Below are 12,860 nucleotides of genomic sequence, written 5' to 3' on the forward strand. Positions count from 1 at the left end.
CCCTTCTTCCTGAAGCAGGTCATCACACTTCCATGTGAAAGGTACCCTCCGTGTACCAGGAGGGAGGACATTCCTGTCACCGGGGTCAGGAAATTGGGGGCTGAGGCTTTATAAACAAAGCTTGTTAAACTAACCTTTATCTTCTAAGTTACTTATTCACTATTTACTACTCCTAGCCCAAACCCCTTTGTCTTTTCAATCCTTCACAAATCTATTATTTGTCTAAAAGATATAAAAGTTCCCTGCTCTGGTCAGTTCTTCAGGTCTTCATTCCCTTGTGAAGGTTCCCATGTACGTGTAAAAGTTTAATAAAATTTTATGCTTTTCTCCTGTTAATCTTTGTCCGTTTAATTTTCAGACCCAGTCAGGGGCGGGAGGGAAACGTCTTCCTCCCTTCCGATACAATCCCCTGAATTCTCCCAGAAGCTCCCCTGCACGGCCTCAGCCAAGGCACCCTTGTAGATTTCTCCCACACTGCCGGCCAGTGGGCGGTTTTGCAGGTGGGAAGACAGTGTGAGCGGGTGTGGGGCTGGTTGGAAGTGAGACCTCAAGGGCAGAGGCAGAATCAGGAAGAGAGCTGCTGAGACATCCTGCTGCCTAATCCAATTCTCTTTGCACGTTTGCTGCCTCTCCCTCCCTCTGCATAACAATGCAAGGAAAGAGGAAGTGGGAAAAAATAAGGTCATGTAATTGAGTTAGAAGGGGTAATTACCAGGACCCAAGAGCAGAGGGAAAGAAGCTCCCAGAAAGGAGGACTAAGAACAGCACACAAAGATGACAAGTGGGGAAATTAGTAACAAATCTTCCTTTGTGTGGGGAAGCAAAGTACAAACCTCAGTGCTGAATTGGACAGGCGCTGGGAAAACCTGAGATAGGCACAAGGACTGGTCTGGGGCAGGGTCGGAAGAGGAGGAGAGAAAGCCACAAGCCAGGCGGGGATTTCAAAGCGGCTGCCGTGGCCTAATATTAAGTATCGGTGCCGCAAGGGAGGGATGAGTCAGTCCCAGCAGATCCAAGTTCAGGATAAAAGAGCCACTGGGAAGTCACCGGGCAAACACCTCTCTGGGGAGAGGGTTAGTTGACCATTCCAATGAGGAATCTCAGCCTGATCCAGGAAGCTAAGGAGGCCCTGGACCCTGCCCGAAGGGCTTATTTGCATGGAGATTGAGAGTGAGGTGCTGTTTCTCCCTTCCCTTCTTCAGCCAGGAGGTGTCAGCCAGATATGCCACCACCTGTTCACTTTCATAGAATTGTCTAAAGCCAGGGTTGGCATAGAGCAGATGACAGAAATAAATGCCAGATTATGGTTGTGAATGTCACATGTCACATCTTTTTTTTTTTTTTTTAGGAAGATTAGCCCTGAGCTAACTACTGCCAGTCCTCCTCTTTTTGCTGAGGAAGACTGGCCCTGAGCTGACATCCGTGCCCATCTTCCTCTACTTTATATGTGGGACGCCTGCCACAGCATGGCTTGCCAACTGGTGCCATATCCACACCCAGAATCTGAACCAGTGAACCCCAGGCCGCCGAAGCGGAACGTGTGCACTTAACTGCTGTGCCACCGGCCGGCCCCTGAATGTCACATCTTGCTGCAGGAGGCAAGGAAGGGTGCTTTGAAACTAAAAGACATTCTTGGTCATGGGCGTGGCTGTAAATGTACAGTGTGCCTTGGTGCCTCACGGGAGACAGTGAGAAACTGTGTAAGGAGCTGGCCAACTAGAGTCGGGTTCCTTTGAGGAAGGTAAGCTCCACCCACCCCCATCCTGACATTCATGGCTCTGAAGGGATGGCAGGATGGGGTTGCATCGCTTGGTCTAAGTCTGCATGGAAGCAGAGAAAGTGGCCCAGAGCAGATAGGGCCCGCTATACAAGCTCTTAGTTCATGGTGGCTGAGCAACCATTTGTACTGCCCATTAGAGAAAGATTTCCATCTTTGGGAGGAAGTTTGCCAGAGGTGATTTTGATTATATGGTTTTGTGTCTGTAGAATTGTGGTAAAAAAATATGTATCATAAAATTTGCCATTTTGACCATTTTAAAAAAGACAATTCAACAATATTAATTGCATTCACACTGTTGTACAACCATCACCACTATCTATTTCCAAAACTTTTCCATCGCTCTAAACAGAACCTCTATCCTGGTTTGTGTGCTTGTTTTTGTTGTTGTTTAAATAACTTTTTCTATAGAATATGTTGGTCTCTGTGCTGGTAGGTAGGGCCGTGTAAAGTCGGGCCTAGTCAAGAGGTCTCTTCCCCAGAGTTTCTTTCATCACAGATTGCCGTGCGTTCTTTTCCATGTAAACAGCACTCCTACTTTCCTTCTACATATGCACACTTATTTTAACAAAGTAGATATTATATCAAACTACCCCAAAACTTAGTGCTTCAAACTACAACCTTTTTACTTGCTCACAATTCTGAATCATCAATTTGGGCAGAGCTCAACTGGGCATTTCTTCTGCTATTATCAGAGAGGGTCATTCATGCCACTGCAGTCTTCTGGTGGCTCCGCTGGGGCTGGATGCTATAATACGGCCTCATTCTGTGCGTGAGACTTTCTGTGTCTGGCGCTAGCAGTGGGCTGGGTGGTATATTTCCAGCATACTACCTGGGCAGCTGGGTTCCAAAAGCAGCAAGAGAGAGAGGTCAAGACCAACTGCAGTTTCAAGTGGCTACCTGAATGATCTTTGCTAATGTCTCATTGCCCAGAGCAGGTCACAGCCCAGAGTTGATGTGAGAGGGGACTTCCTGAAAGTCCAGATACAGGCAGGTGTGGTTCACTGGGGCCATTACTGTCACAATCTACTACACCTACATACTATTTTGTATTTTGCTTTCCCCCTTAACAGTCTATCCAATTTTCTAAGTTGATATAATTATCATAATTACATTTGTAATGACTATACAATAGTCAATCAAAGGCTTATGCCAAAATGTACTATTACTCTATTTTTTGCATTTGTTTTAATTTTCACTATTAAACAGATATTTATTGAGTACCCACTATGTGTAAGGAATTATTCAAAGTCACTAGGGACACTCTTTGCTTAGATTCTTCAGTGGGGGGAGGGGGAGGAAATGCAGACAAATACATGACTATGTAACATGCACTATGGAAAGCAAGCAGGGAACAGAGATTAGAGCCTGGGGAGTGGAGGAGTAGGGTTTGCTATTTTAAATCTTTTGAAAAAGTGTTTTTGGGTTATGTTCTAAGAATAAAGGATTATCTCTTCAGCCTTACATCCTTGTAAGAAGTGAAATCACTGGCACATAGGACAGGAACATTGTTAAACCTTTCAAAATGCATTGCTCAGTTGTTCTCCTAAGGGCTTGCCAATTTATGCCAACACCAGCAGGAGTTTGCCAGCTCTGCTGCTTTGACTGTAGTAACACTGAGCATTCTTATTACAAAAGAAACCTTTGTCAATTTGATAGGTGAGGCTGGATCCCTTTTGTCAAGACAGCATTTTATGTAGTCATTTACCTTGACCACTTCAATCTTTTAAGTTTTTGAGCTGTGATGATTGCTATTTTCTGTTGCTCTGGGTTGTGTGTGTGTGTGTGTGTGTGTATGTGTGTGTGTGTGTGTGTGTGTGAGAGAGAGAGAGAGAGAGAGAGGAAGAACAGGAGAGAGGGAGAGAGAGATTAAGTAGCAGAAAAAAAATCTGGGTATGATCATACTTTGACATATCTATGTTTCCTGGTGTGAAAAAAATTAAGGATAAAATATCTGGAGTTGTAAAGGACCAATACGGAGGAAACCAAATATTTTAAATCGGTGGGTTTAGGTAGGGATTTCTTTGAGCAGCGGCTGAATCGTGGCCCTTGGGAGGGATAAAAGTTTCCTTGGTGGGGGCCCATCCAGCCATGTGTGGTTCTGACGCTGTGTTGTGTGCTCTGCTTGGCTGGGTATACTCTTGGGCACTGACCAGGAGGCAGGGCCACTTTTGATCCTAAGAGAAAAGGCCCCAGTCTTGGGCTCATTGCACCTATTTCTACTTTCTAGGCCAGTCAGTACCGGTAGGCTCAGTGTCCATGACCTGCACGTAGTATGTCTGTCTGCCTTATGAGAAAGTGTTTCATTCATTAATTAGTGCATGTATTTACACATTTATTTGTCCAATAATCTACCCATCTATTCGTTTGGGCATGTATTTACACGTTAATGCATTCATTCATTCAGTGCACATTAATTAAGTACAAGATTTGCAGCAGAGGGATGAATGATAATAAATTAGAGACCCAAGTAGGTGCCCAGGGAGAGGTTCTAGGCTCCAGACCTGCAGCCACGTGGTTGGTGTCGTGTAAATGGAGATCATGGCAATGTGCTGGCCAAGCCTTCTTGTTCCACTGACTCTGAACAAATAAACTCTTGTTTTACCAAACCAAAAGCAAAATGTGCTGACTGAGACTTCCTTACCAGGAAAATTGTATTACATTTCTTTTTGTGATAGGAAAGGTTAGAATGATATGTGACCTTACAGCTCTGGGCACTGAGTCTACACTATGTTAGCTGTTGAAAAACTGCTGTCTCTGCATTCAAGTGACAGACTTTATTTGGCAAGTTTATGTACTTTTGTGCTAAAGGATGAAGGGTATTTTTTTAAGAAGCGAAATTCAGATTACCTGTCTTTAAGGAGCTTGTAATCCAGTTGGAGAAATAAGCCCAGTCCACATAGAGTTATAGGTCATAGGCCTAAGGAATGTTTTATGTTGAAGGCTGCCTAAAAACCCATCTGGTCTGAAATTCTCCACCAGGATGTAACTCCTCCTGCAAAATACTCTGCAATAGTCTTTTCAGCTTTATATCAACACTTCTCTGGTGATGAAACTATTATTAATTTTTTGATTAGAAAAGCAATATATGCTTTTTTGTTTGTTTTGTGAGGAAGATTGACCCTGAGCTAACATCTGTGCCTATCTTCCTATATTTTGTATATGGGACACCGCCACAGCATGGTTTGATGAGCAGTGTGTAGGTCCGCGCCCGGGATCCGAACCCACCAACCCAGGGCCACAGAAGCAGAGTGCACAAACTTAACCACCGTGCCACCAGGCCGACTCCACAATATATGCTTAATGTAACACATTGAAACAATACGACAGAGTATAAAAGTAAAAAGTCAAACCTCACCCAAAATCTCCCACCTCCCCACCATCTGTTATGGGATGATGAGAATGGCTATTTTCTATACTTGTGCAAACACATCTATGAACATTTCACCCCATACTTTCAATTGTACTCTATTTTTTAAATTAGATGACATGTGTATAATGTAAAAATCAAATGGTATAAAAGAACATACAGGGGCCAGCCCAGTGGCGCAGCGGTTAAGTGTACATGTTCTGCTTCTCGGCGGTCTGGGGTTCACCGGTTCCGATCCTGGGTGTGGACACGCCACTGCTTGACAAGCCATGCTGTGGCAGGCGTCCCATATACAAAGTAGAGGAAGATGGGCACGGATGTTAGCTCAGGGCCAGTCTTCCTCAGCAAAAAGAGGAGGACTGGCAGCAGATGTTAGCTCAGGGCTAATCTTCCTCAAAAAAAAAGAATATACAATGAAGAGGAAGTCTCTCTTCTATCCCCATCCCTCTCCCTCTAGCCCCTCACTTTTCCTCCCCAGAGGCAGCCACTGTTACTACTTTCATGTGACTCCTTCCAGAGATAGTCTATGCATTTCACAAGCATATATGTTAATATTCTTTATTTAACATGTGTTAGCATACTATATACAATATTTTCCACTTAATAACATATCTTAGACCTTTTCCATACCATTAATTAGAGCAGTTTTATTCCTTTTAACAGGTGCATAGCATTTCATTGTACAGATATGTCATAATTTATTAAATCAATTTATGAATATTTTGATGTTTCCAACTTTTTGTTACTACAAACAAGGCTGCAGTGAATAACTTTGAATGTACATCTTTTTTCACATGCACAGAAATTTGTAGGCTAAATACAGTAGTCTCCCCTCATCCTGGGGCTCACTATCCTTGGTTTCAGTTACCCACGGTCAACCAAGGTTCAAAAATATTAAATGGAAAATTCTAGAAATAAGCAATTATGAGTAGCACGATGAAATGTCGTGCTGTCCTGCTTCATCCCACCTGGGAGGTGAATCATCCCTTTGTCCAGCGTATCCACACGGTATACACTACCCGCCCCTTAGTCACTTAGTAGTCCTCTCTGTTATCAGATGCCAGTCACAGTATCACAGTGTTTGTGTTCAAGTCACCCTTATTTGACTTAATAATGGCTCCAAAACACAAGAGTAGTGATGCTGGCAATTCGGTTATGCCAAAGACAAGCCATAAAGTGCTACTTTTAAGTGAAAATGTGAAAGCTCTCAAATTAATAAGGAAAGAAAAATAATTGTATGCTGAGGTTGCTAAGATCTATGGTAACTTTTATTACGGTATGTTCTTATAATTGTTCTATTTTAGTATTAGTTATTGTTAATCTCTTACTGTGCATAATTTATAAATTAAACTTTATCGTAGGTATGTGTACATAGGAAAAAACATAGCCTATATATGGTTTGGTACAATCCGTGGTTTCAGGCATCCGCTGGGGGTCTTGGAACATTTCCCCCAAGGATAAGAGGGGACTACTGTGTCTAAAAGCAGAATTACTGGATCAAAGGGCATATGCATTTGCTATTTTGATAGCTACTGCCATTTGCTCTCAGTAGAGATTGTATCAATTTGCATTCCTAGGGGCCGGCCCCGTGGCTGAGTGATTAAGTTCGTGCACCCTGCTTCGACAGTCCAGGGTTTCACCAGTTCGAATCCTGGGTGCGGGCACGGCACCACTCATCAAGCCATGCTGAGGTGGCGTCCCACATGCCACAACTAGAAGGACCCATAACTAAAAATACACAACTATGTACCAGGGGGCTTTGGGAGAAAAAGGAAAAATAAAATCTTTAAAAAAAAAAAGAATTAAAAAAAAAATTTGCATTCCTTTCATCAGTTATGAGAGTTCTTTTTCCCCATGCTCTTACCAGGATGTTAATGACTTCTTTTTTTAACTTTTGCCAACTCGGTAGGTCAAAAATAATTACCCCTAGCTGTTTTCACTTCCGCTTCTCACTATAAATGAAGTTGAACATCTTTTCATATATATGAGGGCCATTTCTGTTTATTTTTCTGTGTGTGTTCTATTCCTATCCTTTACCTATTTTTCTATTTGCTTTTTCTTTTTATTGCTTTTCTTGTCAATATCTAGACTTTTAATATATATACATATATAATTTTTTTTGGAGGAAGATTAGCCCTGAGCTAACATCTGCTGCCAATCCTCCTCTTTTTGCTGAGGAAGACTGGCCCTGAGCTAATATCCGTGCACATGTTCCTCTACTTTAAATGTGGGACACCTGCCACAGCATGGCTTGCCAAGCGATGCCATGTCCGCACCCAGGATCGCTACCAGTGAATCCCTGGCTGCCCAAGTGGAACGTGCACACTTAAACGCTGTGCCACCAAGCCGGCCCAAAAAATACGTTTTAAATAGTTGAATTTAGTGAGTTTAAGTGAAATAAACCAGACACAGGAAGACAAATACTGCATGAACTCACTTATATGTGGAATCTGAAAAAGTGGAATACATAGTAACAGAGAGTAGAGTGGTGATTACCAGAGGCTGGGGGCAGGGAGAAATGGGAAGATGTTGGTCAAAGTGTAGAGATTTTCAGTTATAAGATGAATAAGTTCTGGAGACTTAATGTATAGTACGGCGAGCAGAGTTAACAATAATGTTTCGTATACTTGAAATTTGCTGAGAGTAGATCTCAAGGGTTCTTACCACCACCAAAAAAAAGTAAGTAGATGAGGTGATAGATATATTAAGTGGCTTGATTGTGGCAAGCATTTCACGATGTATATGTATATCAAAACACCACCGTGTACTCCTTAAATACATACAATTTCAATTTTCAATCATACTTCAGTAAAGCTGGGGAGAAAAACACTGGAATTTATTAGTACTGTATTTTCTTTTTTTTAGTTTCTTGTTTTATTTATTCGTGTGTTTGTTTTATCATACTGAGGAAGGCTTGTCCACAGCGAGATTGTACATATACAAAAATTCTCACATGTTTCCTTCTAGGATCTTCTTTCTTTCACTTTTCACATTTCAATGTTTCCTCCGCCTGGAATTTATTTTGCTATAAAGTCTGAGGTCATGCTCCAATTTTATTTTTTTCTAGATTGCTCTCCAGCTTCCCCCAACACCTTTTATTGAATAACCCATCTTTTCCCAACTGATTTAGAATACCATCCTTATACTATGTACACAGAGAAATTATATATAAAATTTTATACATATATTTTTCTGGGCTTTTACTGTTGTTTCGTTGCTCTATCTGCCTAGTCATGTCCCTGTACTGTATGGTTTTAATTATTCTGTGTTTAATATGTTTAATACCTAGAAGAGGTGGTCTCCCTTTTTTTTTCAGAATTATTTTTCAGAATTTTCCAAGATATTCTTAGAATACAAATTTTAAAATTATCTAGGTAAAAGTTGACGTTTTACTCCTGGTTATGTTGAATGTATGGATTAATTTATTGCGAATTGACATCCTCATGACAGTGAGTCTTCTTATCCAGTATGTATATTTTCCTCTTCTGACCAGACCATTTTTTGAGGCAAGCCATTCATTCCATCATTGGGTGGTTCCGATAGTTTTTAAAGCTCTCCCTTGCTTGTTTTTCTTTTAAGATTTTATTTTTCCTTCTTCTCCCCAAAGCCCCCAGGGTATATAGTTGTATTTTTTTTTTTTTTTAAGATTTTAAAAAAATTTTTTTTCCTTTTTCTCCCCAAAGCCCCCCAGTACCTAGTTGCATATTCTTCGTTGTGGGTCCTTCTAGTTGTGGCATGTGGGATGCTGCCTCAGCGTGGTTTGATGAGCAGTGCCATGTCCGCACCAGGATCCGAACCAGCAAAACCCTCAGCTGCCGCAGCAGAGCGTGCGAACTTAACCACTCGGGCACAGGGCCAGCCCCCTCTCTCTCCCTTGTTTTGAAGTCCATCTCTTTCTCTGTATTTTCTAGGCAATGCTTCCAATTTTGCCCTTTGAAACTATACAGGAGTTAAATTTTAAAGTGTTTAAAACCTACAAAAACCTACATCAGAGCTTCCCAGCTTCCCATATCATGGAGCGTGAGGGAAATGAAATCTGTGCACGGAACACTGCAGTAAGTAGGTGAACATTTTTTTTTTTAAAGATTGGGCCCTGAGCTAACATCTGTTGCCATTCTTCTTCTTCTTTTTCTTCTTCTTATTCTCCCCAAATCTCCCCAGTACATAGTTGTATATTCTCCTTGTAGGTCCTTCTAGTTGTGCTGTGTGGACGCTGCCTCAGCGTGGCTTGATGAACATTGCTAGTTCTGCGCCCAGGATCTCAATCGGTGAAACCCTGGGCCACTGAAGCGGAGCAAGAGAACTTAACCACTCGGCCACAGGGCCAGCCCGTAGATGAACTTTTGAGGTCCAAGGTGGTGGTGGTGGTAGGGAGAAAATTAGGTTACTCTAGGCCCTACTTCTGCTGACTTGAGGGCTGAGGAGATCAACAGCTGGGCCTATGGGACCCCCCTGGGGCACATCACCTGGGAGGCTCTTCTGTAGAGGGTCCACTCCTTGCCCCTCTGTACCCCATTCCCTTCATTTCGGCTACCAGGACCTCAATTCTTTCTAGACCTCAAATATACCAAGCACATTCTCATTTTAGGCCTTTGCTGTTCCCTCTGCCTAGATTGCTGTGGCCCCAGAAGTTCACACAGCTGGCTACTCATTCTTCAGATCACTAGACTTCCACACCTGAAGAAGCGCCCCTCTCCTGCCCCGTCATGCTATTTTCTTGGTAACACTTATCAGTTTTAGAAATTTCCAAATGGTTTCTGTGTTCTTTGACTTTCTCCCCAACACTAGAGTGTAAGTGCCAAAGAAGACACGAGTCTTGTCTGTTTTGTTCTCTTCTATCTCCAGAGCCTCACACAGAGCTCAGCACAGGCACTCAAGAACTATTTGCTATGTGAATGGGCTTCCTACTCCAGATCTTGGAGGATATCTTTCATGACCACATCAGCTCTTCTCACTCCCAGGTTAACCTCTCTGTTCCTACCTGCTTCCCACAGCCAAACTTCTCCTGCTTGGTCTGATCAAACGGCTTTGGGAGGAATTATTCAGCCAGTTATGACTCCTGCTATTTACCCTGTGTCCCACTTTTTTTTTTGGCCATTGTGGTCACAGAGAGACCACGCGACTTTATCATTCCCCTTGCAGAATCCAGATATACTGTGTCTGCAGTATTCTCGGAACCCATCCAGTTTAGTAACCCTATCAAAAACGGAAATGAGGTTAGCTTGGCAGGAAATGAGGTCAGTTTGGCAACAGATGGTGAAACATTGAACAATGTGGGAGGTAGTAGTCTGAGTTAACAATGCAAGACATGTCCTACGGCAGTGCCATAGGAAGATCAAATGGACCATGAGCGGTGCAGGGCAATTTGGGCTCAGAGAGGGAAGACCCTGTAAACTATTGAATTGATGGCTTTCTGTGTACCTTGGACAGGTGAGTGTGTGGTGGAGCACTGTTGATTCCTCCCAAACTGGGATAAAGGTCTTTCAGGGCATCTATAGGAGAATGGCTTTTGCCAAAATCGGTAAGCACCATTTATGAAGCCTCTCAAACCCTGTGCTAACCATCTGTTGTCTCTACTCCTTCCAATATCCCAGTGAAGTAGGTAATCTCCATTTCAGAGAGAATGAAATGGAAATTTAAATGACTAAAGGACCGAAGTCACAGGGTGCATGATAAGGCAGAGAGTCTGTCTAGCCCCCACCCCCACCCCAGTTTGGGCCCTTTTTCTTTATCTATGCTAAGTGAGGGAAAACAATGCAAATCTGGGGCTGTAATGAATCCTTTGCGAGCAAACATTGCTTTGAATCTATCTACTAGGGTATACAATACTTAACAAATTCTGAAATGTTATATTTAAATCTTTGGATTTATTCTTGTTAAAGGGCCACACAGAAGGTAAGAGTCAGCATAGAAAGAAAAAATCTACAGAAAAATGTAGCATGGTTATCAAAGATGATCAGCATGCTCAAATTTCCATGTGTCATATTCTGTCAAAAGCTAATAGGCATAAAAGCTAATCCACAGAATATACCCTTAAATGAAAATAAAGATGCTGTTAATGTAGATGAGGGATACAATTGAGCTTATTAACCTCCTGTTTAATCCACATCTTTTCTGAATTTGTGGAAACAACAATGCAATTATACCAGAAAGAACCGAGGCCAATTAGAATTATAACTCCATATGGAGGATATTTAATCTTTCCATTGCAGGCTCATATCTCTCCATTTCTTCTGGATAATCAAAGCCACTGGATGCCTCCCTCTTCGGCCTCCCCACCTCCCCAGTCCTGCACCAGAATGTTTGAACTGACACCAAGGGAAGGAGTGCAGTTCTTGAGTGGGGTAATTGGGAGATGTGGTCTGAAAAGTGCCAGCAGCTATTTTTCCATTGACTTGTAGGAACTTGTCTGGAAGAGAGAGGAGTTGACATAGAGAGATGCACAGACAAGAGAAGGAAGGAGAAAAAGAGAGAGCCAGTCTTAGTTGCAGTTGCCCTTGGGGCTCTCTCTGTGGTTGTCCAAGCTGGTTGAGTTGGGTTTCTTTCACTTGCAGCCAAGAATCTGAGTGTTTATCTTATTCATTCCAAACACCTCAACCATCAGCTTTCTATTGGCTGTTTGAGGTTCATCCTCTCCAGTCCAGGGAGAATTCTGTTGTGTGTGTGTTGGGGTGTGTGTCCCCCCACCCATTCTCTCTTGAGAAGTCTCCCTCCTTTCCAGTCTGCACCCTTATCAGCAATGTTCTCAGGAACTATCAATAAGTTTTAATACTCAGTTGAAATAAAGTTAGTTCCACTTTTTGAGTCAACCTCATCTGTTTAAAAATAATCTTTTTTTTTTCTTTCCATTTATCCCTAAAACTGGGTGTGGGTAAGCCTTGGAGTCAACTGCGGAATAGTAAATAAAGCACTAGAACTGGAGTCAGGACCCAGGGGCTGGAATCCTAGTTCTTGTGGCCTTGCTGTGTGACCTTGAACAAATTTCTTGAAACTTTCTGAATTTGTCCTCATCTGTGGAATAAAATGAATATGTGCAAGCATCTAGCACAGTGCCTAGTACACTGTGCGTGCTCAGCAAATGTTTGTTAAAGGAATAATTTAATGAAGGAATTGAATCCCAGTGTCCCTTTTTGAGTCTAATACATGGACAATAAGTTCCCTTTGGTCTTTAGAGCCCTACCGTATTCTTAGCCCCCTACGACCAAAGGTCATACTTCTCCTTTCAGTTTGTTCCAGTGTCAAAGCCCTAGGAGAGAACATTTGCCCAAGGGGGCAGTGAGCGGAAGTTTCTGTTGGAAGGAACCTCTCGGGACACTTGTAGTTTCCTTAGTGAGAGGACAGATTCCTGGATTAACTAATTAACTCATGCTCAGGAACTACTAATAAAGTGAATACAAAGACTAATTTGCCATAAAATTATCACAACATACTTCAAAACCAAATATATTCATGAAGCTGACAAATAAAAATGGCAAGTAATAGGATATAGGGAATATATGAGGAAGCCATTTGGTGTAAACCTAATTCCGCCTGACCTTGTCTTTCTAAAAGGGCCTGACCGAGGGGTTGAGCATGCATTGTATATCTGCTTTAGGTATTCCCTATGGCAAGAGCAAAGGCCGTTGAGATAAAAGTGCAACTTCCCTCCCCCTCCCAAGGTTGGCATTTCTTTAAGGATTAAGCATCTTCCCTTAGGCTAGAAACTGATTGCTG

This window comes from Equus caballus, chromosome 16, assembly GCF_041296265.1.
Source record: "Equus caballus isolate H_3958 breed thoroughbred chromosome 16, TB-T2T, whole genome shotgun sequence".
In the NCBI taxonomy this organism is placed as follows: Eukaryota; Metazoa; Chordata; class Mammalia; order Perissodactyla; family Equidae; genus Equus; species Equus caballus.